The following is an 18,435-nucleotide window of genomic DNA, read 5'->3' as shown; positions in this document are numbered from 1 at the left end:
CCTAACAGTACATAAAGTAACTTGGGTTTGACTTCACACAAGGCTGGCAATGCTTATTTCCTTACAGATGCCAGAATTTTATACATCTTTTATACTGCCAGAGACACATAATAAAATGTACATATTGCAGTTAGTCTAGGTTTACAACCTAGAAATGAAGTTATGGTCTAAAAAACAGTTATTGAGGCTTGGCTATATATTGACCTGTAAGAGGCCTTCGCACAATCTCCTTGTCAAGGTGGTTTTTATTTATTTATTTATTTATTTATTTATTTATTTATTTCTGATTTTATCAGAAGAGACTGGGTAAAACCCTGCCAAAGGTCGTCAATAAGCAAGCCCTCCTTGTTCAGCCAAGATTCATCCAATGTTAGACTGAGACTAAGACCCGGTGGTTTGAAGAAGTTCTCATAGCATAGGGAGCACTCATTTCACCTTGAAGTTTGTTAAAACACAACAGACTTTTGGACAGTCTGAGGAGTCTCGGAGTTATTCAAACTGTAGTCCTCAGCAATAAAATGACATCATTCCAGTGATGCTGAGAAATGCAAATCCATAGACACCAACTACAGACCCAATCTAGGGTGGAGCTCCTGATGTTTCCAGATTGTCATCTCTCCAAGAGATATTAATGTTTGCTAACATATGAGCACCATTGGCTTTAAAAAGCTAACAAGAGCTTCACAACAGTGATAACAACTCAAAAGTCACAGAGATTATTTTAATTGCTACTGGGTGTTCAGACTGTCACTTGATGTCACAAAACACTAGCAACTGTAAAATGACTGAATAAAATGATCTGTGGGCAGATTCTTCATCGCATTTTGTCCATACTGAATGAACCTTGCTTTCTCTCATAGACGCTGTTCTTCTGTACTGAAGTCAGTTCAAAAGGCAAAACCCTTAACTTCTGGGTTAAGTTTTCATGAAAATTCATGGCATCATGACCAAATACCCGTATTCTCACTTTTGATGATTTTTGTGGGATGTTTTGGGGCACTGTGTATTCAGATGCTAATTTATATGCCCAGACATCTGTTTGCAGTTGGATGTTGGCATGTTATGTAAAAATTGTTTTCCATTGGTTCTGATTTGTTAATAAAGAGCTGATTTAGCTGATAGCTGGGACAAAGAGAATAGTTCAGGACTTCCAATCATAGTCAGGGTGACCCAAAAAGATGAGAGAGAGAGAGAGAGAGAGAGAGAGAGAGAGAGAGAGAGAGAGAAGAGAAGAGAAGAGAAGAGAAGAGAAGAGAAGAGAAGAGAAGAGAAGAGAAGAGATAAGATGTGATGTGGAGAGCCATATGGATTCAACATAAGGTCATAATGAGAGAGCAGCCATGAAGATGCACATGGACCAGAGAGCGCCAGGGCAAGTCTCAGATTGAAAGTAAAGGATAAGTGGCTAAGAATTGGGTTGTCCAAGAGGATTAGAATAGCTCAGAATCTGCCCAGCTTGTTAATAAAAATACCTGTGTCATTTACCCAGGAGCTAAAATTGACTAGAGTGTATGTAAAATTACCTTGCAGGTTTTTGGGAGCAAAGGGGTTAAGAACCCCACCCCCAAAATTGCTATCACAGATGATGGCTAGATAGAGGGTGTTTAATCAGAAGGCACAAACCATAATATTTTCATGGGAATATGTGCCAGTAGAGAAATGGAAGGGTAGTTTGCCATGTTTTTGCATGATTCTGTGAGGCATGATGGTCATCCTTAAGCCTCATGGGATTCAGACAGACCCTGGAAACAAAGCATGCAGAAGAGTTTCTCCTAGAACACAAAGATAGTCTCATTCTTTAGTCTTTTCTTCTCTGGTAAACTTCATCCTGGTCACTTCTCTTCACCTGTGTATCCCATGAATATCCCACTAAGGTCACCATCCATCTGCATTTGTTTGTTTTTGATGTTCCTGTTTAGCCACTGTCTTCATCTGAGCTCAATTTTCTAAGAGAAGAAACAGGATATGGATTTCATTAACAATTTATTATTACTTTTATGGTAGGTTGTGCTATAAAGTTGCTCCAAACCAGATTTTATTACTGTAGAACAATCACTTTAAGCTTATCCCCAGCTAGCTTACAAATAAATGAGACCTGACTATGCTTGTTTTCTTTGGCTTTGACAATTACTGGGGGAGGAGGGTAACCTCTAACCTACTCTTTTAACTGCTGTCCTAGCTGCCTCCCCAGAACCATACTCCAGATATTTGCTGTTTCTTTTGGCCATGTGCTCATGGTCCATCTCCTCCCATGGCAGCTTCCTCTCCTCTCATTCTTTCTCCTTCTCCCAGGTAACTCTAAACATACCTTCCTTTAATCCCTCCAGTAATTGGCTGCAGCCAACTCTATTTAACCAACAGTTTTAAAGGAACAAGGTTTGCACAACAAAAGCTTGTAAACAGGAGAAGTCAGTCTAGGACTAGACTTTCAGGTACAGTATTTAGCATTACAATACACAGCAACAGATCAAACCTCAACACATTCATGAATGGAATTCTCAGAAAGAGCTGCAGTGATCTGATCACTGGGACAGATGTAATAACATCCACATCCCTTTCTCTGAGCTCAGTCACAGAAGCTTTGATTACCAGTTTTAAACACAAGTCAATTTATTTTCTCTTCCCTAATTAAAATGCTATCATATTCCTTAGAAAGTGGTAAAAATATAATGTTTCAGACACTTGATTGATGTCAGGGAAATACACTTGAAAAATTAAACCAAATATTTTTACTTTGAGAAATTGAGTGGCAGGACCAGTGCTTTGTTTTATTTTGTAGCAGAAGAAAGATAATTCTTTGGCACAGCTGACCTGTGTTGAGACTCCCTGTAGAGAAAAGCCAGCTTCCTATGCTGGGCAGAGGTTGGGCATAATATTTCATCATTTCCTACCTATCTTTGTTTAAAAGTGCAATAGAAAGAGAATGTCAGAATTTTTTTTAAATGCATACGTTAAATATCTGTAAAGGAGTCTTTGACAGTTGCTAGTCTCCAGCTTGGATTGTCCTCTTCATTATGAGTTTTAATATAATAGAATTCTCCCCCTGAGAATGTTATTTACAAATTGAGTTCAGCTTGAATATTGATGTACTTTTACTTGAGAAGGTGTTCTCTAACCAAGAAGCTGAATGTTAATGCAGGGGTTGCTATGGTAAGCAATCTTTTCTCTAAAGCAGGAGAATAAATAGTTACATGAATTTCTAAATCAATAATAGAAGAGACAGTGTGGGTAAGAACCAGGTATTTTGCCACATAAGTATAGGTTTGGAGTTAGAAGATAATGTCTTCTCTGTAAAATTCTAATATAATTATAGATGCTTTAGGAAATTTTGTATTCACCTTTTGAATCTGATTGTTGATATTTTTTCAAAGATTTTACATAACCCTGTAACATTTGCTTTTTTTCTTTTTCTTTCTTTCTTTTTTTTTTTTTTTTTTTTTTTAATCTTTCACTTAGATAAAGACAGCCAAAGCGGGGGAAAAAAAACTTCCTGGTTTTCATAGCTAATAAAAGGGGCTTGCAGATTTAGATCCTAATTAATGAATGCTTAATGAGCCAGAAGTGTTTAATGAACATTAAATAATAACAGCAAAGCGGAAAGGCAGTATTCACCTTTTAAAAAGTGATCTAAAACAAGAGCTTATTTTCTTGAGAAATATAAGTATATACCTGATGCCTCTCCACCTATTCTTCCTGTAGGCGTGAAAGGGAGTCCTTTTCAAATATTGTACTAACAGATTCTTTGCTTCCTGCCTTCCAGTTGGGGTCTTCTAATGCGAGATGTAAATTGCAGAATGAAGGGAAAGAAGTGAGTTTGGGACCCTCAAGCCAGGCTGAACATTGGTTGAAATGACCTACCCATTGTCACAGACCTTGGGTGCTATGTGTTTTTTCCTCACTGAACACCTGCTCGAGTTGTGAAGATTCTCTTACCACTTCTCCTCCCAAGGACTGTAATTTAGTTGGTTCTCTTTAATCCTGCCAAGTTAGTGAATATTCCTTTAACTTTCTTCAGTTTCCCCACTGGAGTATGAGTTTGCTTGCTTATGAGACCCTACTTTGGTTATCTAGGAAGTCGATATTTCTATTACAGTGACTAGCCACCAGTATTAAAAAGCATCCCTAAATATTTAAACACATTTTAAGTATACATTTTATATGGTTGTGCCACGGGCATTTCAATGCTAAATTTGCCTTTCTGAGTTGCTTTAATTTGCATGGTTAAAACATTGACTTTCTTGCATTCTCATGAGTCCCTTTACATTTTAATCTGTACTTGCATTCATATCACATCTCCTGAGTATTTGCCACATTTCCCCACCAACAGAAACTCTGTAAAGAGTATTTTCCAGCAGAGGGTCTTCCTCTTCAACTAGTAACAAAGACATACGGCAAGAAAGAGCATAAAACCTCAAGCTGTGACTAAGTAGGGTACTTAGGTGAAGTTTCTCCAGTGTATTTTGTCTTTTAATATTACGGATCACTTCTGTCTAATAGAGATGACTTTGGGATGGAGACCAAAGCCTCAACACTGCTGGCTACTGTAGCTAGAGGCGTTACATTGTTCAAGCTATTCTAGTGGTGCTCAGACAAATCTCTTGGTTGTAACAATTATCAGTCACCAGGCAAAATACTTCTCAAACATTAACAACAAGCAGGTGCTTAATTGATTTTAGCTGTCTCATCATCATCACCACCACTATCATCATCACCATCATCATCAGTCATTATTTATCCATATGGTTTATCAAAATTGTTCTTGTTTCTTTTCTGTTACTATGATAAACGTAACTACAAGCTAATTAGGGAAGGAAATAATTTATTTTACTTTACAGATTATACTCTATTATTGATGGAAATCAGGGCAGGAATTTAAAGCAGAAACTTTGAAGGGATGCTGCTTGCTATCTATGTATCACATGTCTGTCTGCTGTCTGTTCATCCATCTGTCCATCTGTCTTTGTCTCTCTTTTACTCCAGCTTCCATTCTACAACAGCCCTTTTCTCTCTCAAACCATAAATAGCGTTCTACTTCCTACACAGAGCCTCACGTGCAAGATGGAGAAAGAAAGCAATGCCATCTCTTGTCCAGAAAAAACATGCATCTCCTACATTAGTCTTAGAACAATCCATCTCTCTCTCTCTCTCTTTTTTTTTTTTTTCAGCAGAACCACTGGGACTCAAGAATAGCAATGTCCCAGATTCATTATCTATTTATATGAGAATATTGATCAATGTGGTGCTAGGATACTTTTCCTATGCATGTCAGTGTTGGAGGCAATGATTTCTGTCTCTTCCCAGAGCATAAGTGATACACTGAAAAGTACCCTGGGGTAATTTGGAGCTAGCGCAGTTTTTAAAACTGCCCAACTCAACCAAAATTATTTAAGCTTAGGAAGAAATAGGATCATTAGGCTTAAGGAGAATAACACAAGTTTATAAGTAAAACGTAGAAGCATGTAAATATAAGTATCACCCTATGATCAAATTTAAAATTCATCTTTCAAATTAGAAGCTGAGAGAATCAAGTTAAAAATATGTAAATCCTATGGCTCAGCACGTCTTCACAATTACATCCTCAAAACAAATGTGTAGTAGTAGTTGAGTAGTGAGAACTGCACTTATCTGTGGGTACAAGGATATGCAGAGCTACCGGAAATTAACAACTGCTAAGAGAGGGAGAATTAATTTTTCCCAGACATGGGATCTCTAATTGGCTATTCAATACTAAGTGGTCAGACCTAAAATATATAGCTACAAGCAACATTAAATGTATTCAAAAAGATTACACACACAAACACACACATATGTATTCAGCAAGATATATACACACATTGCTATATATACATATATGTATATATGTCAATATATACATATATGGGGTGAAGGTATATGTAACAATTATTTTAAACATGATCACAAGTTTGACATGGAGCTGAGGGATACGAAAGGGGTTGGAGGAAGGTGCTGTAGAAAGAAACGTAGGATATGATATAAATACATACATATGAAATAAAAGCATGCATTTATTTTTTTAAAAAAAATGAGTACATGAATCGAGCAAATGGTACGTTATCGAATGAACCTATAAGAATTATTTCAAATAGTTAAAAGTTTGGAATACCCTAAATTTTTCACATTCATGTGAAGTACAGAAACAAGCAAGTGGATAAGTAGTAATCTTGTGATATACACAAACATGGGTGGACTTCACAGATACAGTGATAACTGCAAAAAAGAAATGTGAGAATAATGACTCTACTTACCTAAGCAACAGGCCCAAGAATAACTGATTAAACAAAGTTAGAACAGTGTCCAACTCTCAAAACAGAGTAATGAGCCTGGGCATAGGCACTATCATACTGCAATAGTCCATTTGTATGTCATACAGAGGTTAGCAAAGGTGAGATTCTGTTACAGCTTTAGTAAGTTAACATACGTCATTGAAAGAAATGGTAGACAAAAATCCAACGGTGTTAGAGCAAATTCCTTCATGGAATGGCCAACTACCTTTAATCTTCTCTTAGAATAATAGTTAATGTAAGGGCTAACAGGTAATTATCTGAAGTGCCTTTTTATTTGGGCCACCAAGGCATGGCTGGAAGATAAGGAATACTATACTTTCCAGAATTTGATCCTGAAAGAGAATTGTATCAAAGATGGCACATTAAAGCTCAGTTATGTACTGTAAGAAACAGTAATTGCTGGTCTGTAAAGACCTTTATCATACTCTGCTCAACTCTGGCTCTACACAGTAGTTACTTAAGTAAAATAGCCACAATTCTTTAATAGTTTCTGTACTATTTGATAAACTGCTCCAAAACTATGTACTCACTCGGTTAAGCTCTATAGACAGTCTCCAGTGATCTGCTTTGGATGATTGACTATTAGTAGCAGACATACTTCATCTCGACCCATGTCTGGAAAGGATATATATATATATATATATATATATATATATATATATATATATATATAGAGAGAGAGAGAGAGAGAGAGAGTTATACAGTAAAAAGAAAAAAGCAATAAATATATTAAAAAGTTATTATCATCTTGGCTTCGTAGGATGAGACTTCAGATTCTTCATTTTTAACAAGCTCCCTGGTGGTGCTTATGATGCCAGTTGATCTAACACTGGTTGAATAAAATAACATCTATTCACAAGGTTCGTTGTTTTGCCTAAGGCATTTACTTGTTGTTTCTCTTATTACACCCTGCTCTATCCCAAGCCACAGGAACTGAGAGAAACTGTATGTGTGTTGTGTGTATGTGTGTTGGATTTTCTTTTTTATTTTATTGAATATTTTATTGAGAATCTCATGCATGCATATTAACGGTTTTTATCAAAGCTACGTCCATTCTCCAACTCCAACTTCTCCCCATCATTCATACCTTTGTGCCTTCCAAATCTAGTACTGTTTGTATGTTTGTGAATGTAAGAACACCTACAGGAGCTAGAGTAACCTCTGAGGGACCACATCCCGGAAGATGTCTTTATCTCATACAGAAGCTGTCTGTTAATAACTCCCCACCTAAGGAAGTGGATTCATGAGCATCTCCCTATACATGCCGGGTCCTAGTATGTTGTGATTTTAACTGGCTTGATTTTATGTAGGTATTCTTCATGCTACTATGAGTTTATGTGTGCAACAGTTCTGTTTTCTAGAAATTACCATTTCAATGCAAATGTCTTCTACTACTTCTGGTTCTCACAGTCTTTCTGCTTACCTTTCTCAGTGTTTATGGATGAATGCCTGACAGTCCCTCTTTTATTTTAAAACATTTGTTTCTTTAAAAAATATGTGTATGAGTGTTTTACCTGCATATATATATATATGCATCTGTGCTAAATATGTTTACGGTGCCTGTGGAGACCAGAAGGGGACCACTAAAAAGACATAGAAGAGCCAGTAAGGAACATTCATATATGGCTTGAGCATCCTTTCTTGCCTCAGGTTTCCTGTCCTGAATGAGTTCCTGCCTGGCTTCTCTCGGTGATAGACTATTACCTGGAAGTTTAAAATGAAGCAATCCCTTTCCTCCTCAAGGTGCTTTTTTATTTTTCAGCATATTTTATCATAACAGTAAAAAACAGTAAGACCAAAATTCTTCAGATTTGTCCACCATCAAAGTAGCAAAGTTGGGTTTTTGTACTTCTGTATCTACTAGGTTTGGAACATGGGCTGTCCCTAAATAAGAATGTTACATTGGACAATGTAAAGTCCAGCATCAGAGCATGAGTCTAATAACGTTTCTTGAGTTGTCAGCCTCAATCACTGCCCATTGCTAGGGAATGAGTGTCTTATTACAGCAGTTGGAGTGCCATAGGGTGTTAGTACACCGCATACTATCAGCTCTAGAGAGAAAAATGAACAAAGAGTTAAAGAGTTATCCTTAAGTGGTTTAAATTATATCGCAGTAGGAAAAGACTGTCAAAAAAAAAATCAAAGCAACCTGTATTGTGTCTTAGAACATGATATACGACAAATAATATTCCACATGGTAAAGTATGAGGAGGAAGAATGAGATATCAGCGTGTGAGGTGAAGGGGAAGAGTTCAAAGGGGAGAGGGTTGTCTTCACTGAGTAGATAAATTTGAACAATAGCTCAAAGGAAGTAAAACCTGACCCTCAGAGAGTAAACACTTTAGTCTGAGGGAACAGCTATTGCAGTGAGAATGAGGTGTGAGCAGACTAGATCTGTCCTCAATTTTCTGTCCTTCCTTTAAGATCTTCAGCTGCTTTTACAAGCAAGGTCGACTCAAAAGGAAGGCGTGGTGGTCTGTGGAATTCAGATGACAAACACAGGGGAATGGGTAAGGTAAAGAACATCTGATGGTCCATAAATCCAATCAGACAGGCACTGGATATCCCATGGTGTTCATACCCCTATTACATCAACGGGCAGACTTGACCAAGTAAGGACATTATCTTAGCTCACAGGGGTCACAGCTGAGTAAGGATTGTTACCTTTTCACTCCTGTCTGTCTGCCTAGAACCATCCAATTCTATAAAGTCTGGTCATCAGAGAAGAAAATAAATCAAATTCTTTACTAGGAATCACGGGTTAAATGTGAGTAAATTCTTTATTGATGTTTAACAAGGAAACCTCACAATTTTGCCTAAATATACACATATCTTGTGGGTGCTTAGATATGTTTATTTTGGAGGAGAAGGAAGGGGAAGAGAAATAATTTAATTCTCTGCATCACTTAGAGAACCAACATCACCTTACATTTAGAAAATATCATATATTTTTCCTACCCCTGTGCTGGACAACATATTGGCTATAAGCTGGTTTTACTCTTAGACTGTTTTCTAGACAAGATGTAGTTAGTTCTAACTGACAACCATGTGAGGACCATTAACCTGCACCAGAACAAAGCTTGGGTTTAGCACTTTGACATTTTTGACTTTCACTTCACCACTAGCACTTATGAGACACCCCATACAGGCTAAATGATCTTTAACCTCTTAGATTATACGAGGTCATTTGTATGTCTGTCTGATAGAAATATAGTGAAATGCAAAAGATTCACAGATCTATGTATCGTATAGTCTTGATCAAGCATTACTAGCAGTAGGGGATGACAGAAAGAATCCATATTCCAAGAATTTATCAGATGGTGATTTCAAGAGAGACCTGTGAGAAAATGAGGAAAACAGGAACGCAAAACTCCTTAGTGCAGATTGGTGAAGGAGCTTCCTGTGTTTGAAGCACTGCATCGCTCTTGGTTCATTGGCTCCTATCGCCCAAGCACCTACCTGCTGTGCTGGGGAATGAGCAGTCTCTATATGATTGTCTTACTGGTTTGTTAGAAATGTAGGAAACAACCAATGTTCAGTCAAAACTATAGTTGGGTATCATGACAATCAAAACAAGGTTTCTGTAAACAAATGATGTTTATTCAATTCAGGTCACAAGGGCTATGTGATCATTCTCTCAATTTATTTATGACAGTCATAATGAAGGAAAAACAAAAAAGTAGGGAATGTTGTTAATATCTTCAGCAGGGAATTAATACTCTTATTTGAAATCCAGGTGCCATAGTCTCTTTTCCCAGTCCCAGCACCCAGATTCTGATGCTCATAGAATCTACTTTCTATAATTATATTTTCATGTATTGGGTTTTTTTAAAAAATAGGAAACAAACAATATATGGCCTAATATCTGGCCTAAAACTTTGACATGGTGTAATGGCTTTGAAGTTCATCTAAGTTGCTGCATGTATCAAGACTTCATTGATTTTTAATAAATATAGTCACAATTTCTTACATTTGTGAACCACAATTTTCACTCATTCATTGATTAGGCTATGACATTCACATTCATGTACAGGTTTCTTTGAGGATGTGTCTTTTGTTTCTAATGGAAATACAATTAGGAGTAGAATTCTGAGTCACATATCAGTTGTCACCTGGAAAAAAAAAATCATGAACCTTTTCATAGCAAAGATATCATTATACATTCCCTCCAATAATGTATGGTCATTTACACATCATCATAGTGCTGTAAACATCTGATACATTAGTAGTATTGGTGCTGGTGGTATTCTAATTTGTATAAAAATGTATCTCTTAGTTTTCATTTTTATATTCACATATTTGTTTATTTAATTCATATATATACATATATATGTATACAGACACACACATACACACAATATATATATATATATATATATATATATATATATATATATATATATATATGCCTTAGGGTATGTGTATGCACCACATGCATGCAGCCTGTTCAAGTCAGATGAAAATACCTTGTTGTTGCCCTGCGCCATGGAAGTCCTGCAGCTTTGGCTATGCAGGACTGACCCTTTCATACACTCCAGAAGTTCAAAGATGGAGTAGATGTTGGGATGGGACAACTTGAAGTCCTGTGATCTGGGCCAGGGTGTTAGCTGAGTTAATCAGCCTGCCAGCTCTCATTTGCCCTTGACATAAGAGTCCTTTCTCCTGCTTTGTCAGGTGAGGAGCTCTCGGCCTATAGCATCTGGCTGGGTTTCCCAAGCTCATACCATCTGGGCTAGCTCCCACAAGTAGGCCACCATAGCCAGCTCCAATGCACTGCCCAGGTGAGGTGCAGGACCTGCTTCTTGAGTGCTGCAGCCAGCATGGGTCAAGGTCAGCTCTCCTACTTTCAGGGCCAGCTCTCCCATGCTGCCTAGATGAGGGATGGGGACTTCAACGTAAACCCAGGCAGCAGCTCAGATCCGGCACATCTGCATGACCTTTGGTAGCTATATGGATTACGAACATTGCCATAGATCCCTGTGGCTGCAGGGCCACGGACCCAGACTTGACCCTTGACAGCAGCAGTATTGGCCAGGATCTCACCACGGCCTCATGTGGCAGCACAAGCTTTTCACATCAGGCTGTTCCTGTGTCTCCAGTTCGGCCTCTCTTCAAAGTGCACATCCGTTCTGCTACTTTGTGTTCTATCTCCCCACCACAAACTTGGTCATTGTGGTGGCGCTGCCTACCCACCTGCCCACAGGCCCAGGCTATGTGGCAGTGGCCAGGGCCTCTGAGTGTCTTCCTCCATGGGCAGAGGTCTTTATTATTTTTATTTCTTTAATGAACAGTTAATCTAAGCATGTTTTGAGGGATGATTTATAAATACTATTTTCGAGACATGTCTACTCAAAACCTTTGTTTATTTTTTAATTGGGTATAAATAGGTATCTCATTGTTTTCATTTTTAATTGGGTTGTTCTTTTTTTTTTTATTGAGTTGTAAGGATTCTTTAGTCTGAGTACCAAACTAAATCACATATAAAATATTCTTTTCTTCAGTGTTGCTTTTTGTTTTACAATGTATTTAATACATATATTTTAATTTTTATAAAATCTATTTTTTTCTTTGTCTTTTCTTGTTACTAAGAGTTTACATGCACATATGATTTTCTCTATTTCACCAAATGTTTAACTAGTCATGGTGGTTTGAGTAAGAATATCCCTCATAGATGCGAATGTTTGGCTGTTTCCTCTCCAGTTTATGGTGCTGTTTGGGTAGATGTAGGAAGGCATGGCTTTGCTGAAGGAAATATATCACTGGGGTCTGGCTTTGTTTAGATTTCAAAGCTGCCTGTCATCTCCAGTTTACTCTTGGCTTTCTGCTTGTGATTCAGTAGTGAATCTCTCAGCTGTCTCTGCCACATTCTGTCATGGTACTGTAAGTTGCCTTGGTCATGATGTTTTATCACAGCAATATGTGAGGAACTAATAGGTAGCTCACTATTTCAGTAGAAACATTAAACCCCAATATTTCCTGATTACTGTACCATTCTATGTACTCTTATTTATACATTGTGTCTTTGGCAATCCAAAGATCCAAAGTTTTTATATTTCCTTTCTTGTCTTTTATTTTTCTAATAATATCTGAATACTTTTTTCAGTTAAACATTAAAATAGACTCTACTAATTATTACAAAAAAATCAAGACATTGTTTTTTTTATGTTATTTTGATGTCTTTGTTAAATTTCTAAAAATTGAGATTCCATTATATTGCCATCAAGCCATAAAAAATACAATTTCTCATTGGCCTAAATCTTTTTCTAGATCTCCCTGTAGAGTTTGCCATATTTTTTTTTATACAAAGCTTGTTAAATTATTGTTATAGTGGTTTTTTACTATTTATTTGTGAAATATTAATATGTATAATTATTGTGAATGCAATCATTTTCTCTATTATACTTTCTAAAGTATTATTATACAAGAAAACTACATCTGATTGTCTTTTGATTGGCTGCATAAATGAATTCTTTTACTAGCTCCAATTCTTGCTGTGCTTAAGATTCCTAGATGATATAATCACACAATTTGTAAATAATAATTTCCCTCATACTTCCAGTTTTATATTTTAGAACAATTATAAATAATTATGATGACAGCAATTGTCCTTCTTTTCTTCTCAGTTTAAATGAAGAACTGATTTGTGTTTTAATAGGATTTGTGATTTTGGCAATGATTTCTTTGTGATAAATAAACCCACAAATATGCACAGACTTACAGGCATCATGTGTTCCACATTACACGTATATGAAAACTAAGCTTAATGCACCAAATAGTCTATACAACTATGCTGTAACTGTAACTATGTTGTTTAATGTTTAAATATATTTTTAAACATATCATGTGCCTTCTCGTAATCTTTGAAATACTTGTAACTATATAGGTTCTTTTGGTTTTTCTTTCATTTAGCAGCAAAATAAATCTGTTAATTGTTTGGAAATTTGACCTTTTTCATTTTTAGCATTAATCCCAGTAACTATTATTAATTCTATTATTTTTTACCTTCAAATTACATTTTAATATAAGTTAAATTGTTCATTCTTTTCTCTCTGTCTTATTGTCGTGGTTTGGTATCAATAACAAACAGCATTTTTCAGTTTATTGAAAATTATGGCCTTCCGCCACTCGCCCCTCCTCCAGTCTGAGGCCTGCGGGTGAGTGCACCCCAGATTCCACCATACACATTCTGGGGGATCCATAGAACCCATAGCCAGTGCTAGCACGCCCCTTCTGCCGCTCATCCCTCCTCTGGTCTGAGGCCTGCGGGTAAGTGCACCCCGGATTCCGCCAGACACATTCTGGGGGATCCATAGAACCCATAGCCAGCGCTAGCACCCCTCTTCTGCTGCTCGCCCCTCCTCCGGTCTGAGGCCTGCGGGTGAGTGCACCCTGGATTCCGCCAGACACATTCTGGGGGATCCACAGATCCCGCAACCAGCTTTAGGTAGGAAAACCCACATACTACCCTGAGCTCATAGCTGGGTGCCCTGAGTGCTCAGAATCCAGCAGATACCCCTCCCCCACCCCCATGCCCCTGCCGGCTAGCACCCCCCTTTTGCCCATCTCCCAGGTCAGAGGTCCGGACCAGACCTCTACCAGGTCTGCAGTTGTGTGGACCCCGGATCCCACCTGAGACATACTGGAAGGTCCACTCAACCCAGAGCCACAGAGGAACAACTGAACTTAGAGTGTCAGACAACATATCCTGAGATATCCAAGAGGAGACACTGCACCCAGAACAGCAGACATCTAGCTGGACTGCTACCTTGGAGGCACCATATCCTGAGGCATCCTAGAGATACCACTGTAATCAGGGCAGCTGGAAAAAATCACAGAGACATCTGGACTCCTAGAAGACCAAACACAAGCGAGACAACTGGAAAGACAGGCTTCAATCAGAAACAGAAGTACAGGTAGCACTAGAATTAACCAGATGGCAAAAGGCAGGCGCAAGAACATAAGCAACAGAAACCAAAGTTACATGGCATCATCAGAACCCAGTTCCCCCATCATAGCAAGCACTGAACACCCCATCACACCAGAAAAGCAGGATTCAGAGTTAAAATCACTTCTCATGATGATGATAGAGGACTTTAAGAAAGACATAAATAACACTCTCAAAGAACAGATAGAAACCCTTAGAGAGGAAACACAAAAATCCCTTAAGGAATTGCAAGAAAATGCAACCAAACAGAAGAAGGAATTAAACAAAACCATGCAGGATCTAAAAATGGAAGTAGAAACAATAAAGAAATCACAAAGTGAGAACACCCTGGAGATAGAAAACTTAAAAAAATGATCAGGAGTCATAGACACAAGTATTACCAACAGAATACAAGAGATGGAAGAGAGAATCTCATGTGCAGAAGATACCATGGAAAACATTGACACAACTGTCAAAGAAAATGCAAAATACAAAAAGCTACTAACCCAAAATATACAAGAAATCCAAGACACAATGAGAAGGCCAAACCTAAGGATAATAGGAATAGATGAGGGGGAAGACCCCCAACTTAAAGGACCAGTAAATATCCTCAACAAAAGTATAGAGGAAAACTTCCCTAACCTAAAGAAAGAGCTGTCCATAAATATACAAGAAGCCTACAGAACTCCAAATAGTTTAGACCAGAAAAGAAATATTTCCCGCCACATAATAGTCAAAACATCAAATGTACAAAACAAAGAAAAAATACTAAAAGCAGTAAGGGAAAAAGGCAAAGTAACATATAAAGGCAGACCTATAAGAATTACACCAGACTTCTCACCAGAGACCATAAAAGCCAGAAGATCCTGGACCGATATCATACAGACCCTAAAAGAACATAAATGTCAGCCCAGACTACTATACCCAGCAAAACTGTCAACCATTATTGATGGAGAAACCAAAATATTCCATGACAAATCCAAATTTACACAGTATCTCAACACAAACCCAGCACTTCAAAGGATAATTGGTGGAAAACTCCATCACAAGGAGGGAAACTACAACCTAGAAAAAGCAGGAAAGTAATCTTCCAAAAACCGTAAAAGAAGGTAGCTACACAAACATATCTCCACTGCCAATAACAAAAATAACAGGAAACAACACTCATTTTTCCTTAATATCTCTTAATATCAATGGACTCAATTCTCCAGTAAAAAGACATAGACTATCAGACTGGATACGTAAACAGGACCCAACATTTTGCTGCATTCAGGAAACACACCTCTGTGGAAAGGACAGACACTACCTCAGAGTAAAAGGTTGGAAAACAATCTTCCAAGCAAATGGTCCCAAGAAACAAGCTGGAGTAGCGATTCTAATATCGAATAAAATCAGTTTTCAACCAGAAGTAATCAAAAAAGATAAAGAAGGACACTTCATATTCATGAAAGGAAAAATGTACCAAGAGGAACTTGCAATTCTCAACATCTATGCCCCAAATGTAAGGGCACCCACATACATAAAAGACACTTTACTAAAACTTAAAGCATACATTGCACCCTACACAATAATAGTGGGAGATTTCAACACCCCACTCTCAGCTATGGACAGATCATGGAAACAGAAACTAAATCGAGACACAATGAAACTAACAGAAGTTATGAACCAATTGGACTTAACTGACATCTATAGAATATTTCATCCTAAAACAAAAGAATATACCTTCTTCTCAGCACCTCATGGTACCTTCTCGAAAATAGACCATATAATTGGTCACAAAACAGGCCTCAACAGATACAAAAAGATTGAAATAATCCCCAGTACCTTATCAGACCACCATGGATTAAGACTTGTCTTTGACATGGACAAAAACAACAGAAAACCGACATACACTTGGCAACTGAACAATGCTCCACTCAATGATGACTTGGTCAAGGAAGAAATTAAGAAAGAAATTAAAGACTTTTTAGATTTAAATGAAAATGAGGACACATCATATCAAAACATGTGGGACTCATTGAAAGCAGTACTAAGAGGAAAAATCATAGCTCTAAGTGCTCACAAAAAGAAAGTGGAAAGAGCATACATTAACAACTTGACAGCAAACCTGAAAGCATTAGAACAAAAAGAAGCTAGTATACCCAAGAGGAGTAGACGGCAGGAAATAATCAAACTCAGGGCTGAAATCAACCAAGCTGAAACAAAAAGAACTATACAAAATATCAACAAAACCAGGAGCTGGTTCTTTGAGAAAATCAACAAGATAGACAAACCCTTAGCCAGACTAACCAAAGGGCGCAGAGACAGCATTCAAATTAATAAAATCAGAACTGAAAAGGGAGACATAACAACAGAAACAGAGGAAATTAAAAAAAAATCATCAGATCCTACTACAAAGGCCTATACTCAACAAAATTAGAAAATCTGGAGGAAATGGACAATTTTCTAGATAGATACCAGGTACCAAAGTTAAACGAGGAGCAGATAAACCACCTAAACAGTCCCATAACGCCTAAAGAAATAGACACAGTCATTAAAAATCTTCCCACCAAAAAATGTCCGGGGCCAGATGGTTTCAGTGCATAATTCTTTCAGACCTTCAAGGAAGACCTAATACCAATCCTCTTCAAGCTATTCCATCGAATAGAAACAGAAGGAATACTACCCAATTCATTCTATGAAGCTACCATTACACTCATACCTAAACCACAGAAAGACCCAACAAAGAAAGAGAACTACAGACCAATCTCTCTTATGAATATTGATGCAAAAATACTCAATAAAATTCTCGCAAACCGAATCCAACAACACATCAAAACAATTATCCATCAAGATCAAGTAGGCTTTATCCCAGGAATGCAGGGTTGGTTCAATATTCGGAAATCCATCAATGTAATCCACTACATAAATAAACTCAAAGAGAAAAACCACATGGTCATCTCACTAGACGCTGAGAAAGCATTTGACAAAATTCAACATCCCTTCATGTTAAAAGTCTTGGAAAGATCAGGAATACAAGGCCCATATCTAAACATAGTAAAAGCAATATACAGCAAGTCAGTAGCCAACATCAAACTAAATGGAGAGAAACTTGAAGCAATCCCACTAAGATCAGGGACAAGGCAAGGCTGCCCACTCTCACCTTACCTATTCAATATAGTACTGGAAGTCTTAGCTAGAGCAATTAGACAACAAAAGGAAGTCAAAGGGATACAGATAGGAAAGGAAGAAGTCAAAATTTTACTATTTGCAGATGATATGATAGTATACTTAAGTGAACCTAAAACTTCCACCAGAGAACTCCTAAACCTGATAAACAACTTTAGCAATATGGCTGGATATAAAATCAACTCAAACAAATCAGTAGCCTTCCTCTATTCAAAGGATAAACAGGCAGAGAAAGAAATCAGGGAAATGACACCCTTCACAATAGCCACAAATAAAATAAATTATCTTGGAGTGAATCTAACAAAGCAAGTGAAAGATCTGTATGACAAGAACTTCAAGTCTCTGAAGAAAGAAGTTGAAGAAGATCTCAGAAGATGGAAAGATCTCCCATGCTCCTGGATTGGCAGGATTAATTTAGTAAAAATGGCTATCCTGCCAAAAGCAATCTACAGATTCAATGCAATACCCATCAAAATTCCAAATCAATTCTTCATAGAGATAGAAAGAGCAATTTACAAATTCATTTGGAATAACAAAAAACCTATGATAGCGAGAACTATTCTCAACAATAAAAGAACCTCTGGGGGAATCACCATTCCGGACCTCAAACTGTACTACAGAGCAGTAGTGATAAAAAGTGCTTGGTATTGGTACAGAGACAGACAGGACGATCAATGGAACAGAATTGAAGACCCAGAAATGAACCCGCATACCTATGGTCACTTGATCTTTGACAAGGGAGCTAAATTCATCCAGTGGAAAAAGGACAGCATTTTCACCAAGTGGTGCTAGCTCAACTGGAGGTCAACATGTAGAAGAATGCAAATTAATCCATTCTTATCCCCTTGCACAAAGCTCAACTCCAAGTGGATAAAAGACCTTCACATAAAGCTAGGTACACTGAAACTATTAGAAGAGAAGTTGGGGAAGACCCTCGAATACCTAGGCACAGGGGAAAAGTTCCTGAACAGAACACCAATGGCTTATGCTCTAAGATCAAGAATCGACAAATGGGACCTCATCAAATTGCAAAGCTTC

General features: G+C 37.6%; 1 long non-coding RNA gene across 1 annotated transcript in view; it reads right to left on the bottom strand.

The window, feature by feature from the left end:
- Positions 1 to 707: 707 nt before the first annotated feature.
- LOC143441194 (uncharacterized) overlaps positions 708 to 18,435 on the bottom strand; it is a 30,001-nt gene continuing 12,273 nt past the window's right edge. Inside the window, exons 2-3 of the long non-coding RNA XR_013108423.1 lie at positions 6,836 to 6,920; positions 708 to 1,946 (exon numbers count right to left, since the gene is read on the bottom strand). This is a non-coding gene — a long non-coding RNA (uncharacterized LOC143441194). The remainder of the gene's footprint in view (positions 1,947 to 6,835; positions 6,921 to 18,435) is intronic.

Source organism: Arvicanthis niloticus, chromosome 2 (genome assembly GCF_011762505.2).
Source record: "Arvicanthis niloticus isolate mArvNil1 chromosome 2, mArvNil1.pat.X, whole genome shotgun sequence".
In the NCBI taxonomy this organism is placed as follows: Eukaryota; Metazoa; Chordata; class Mammalia; order Rodentia; family Muridae; genus Arvicanthis; species Arvicanthis niloticus.
Note: the sequence above shows the minus strand (reverse complement) of the source record. Positions and strands in the feature narration are given on the sequence as shown.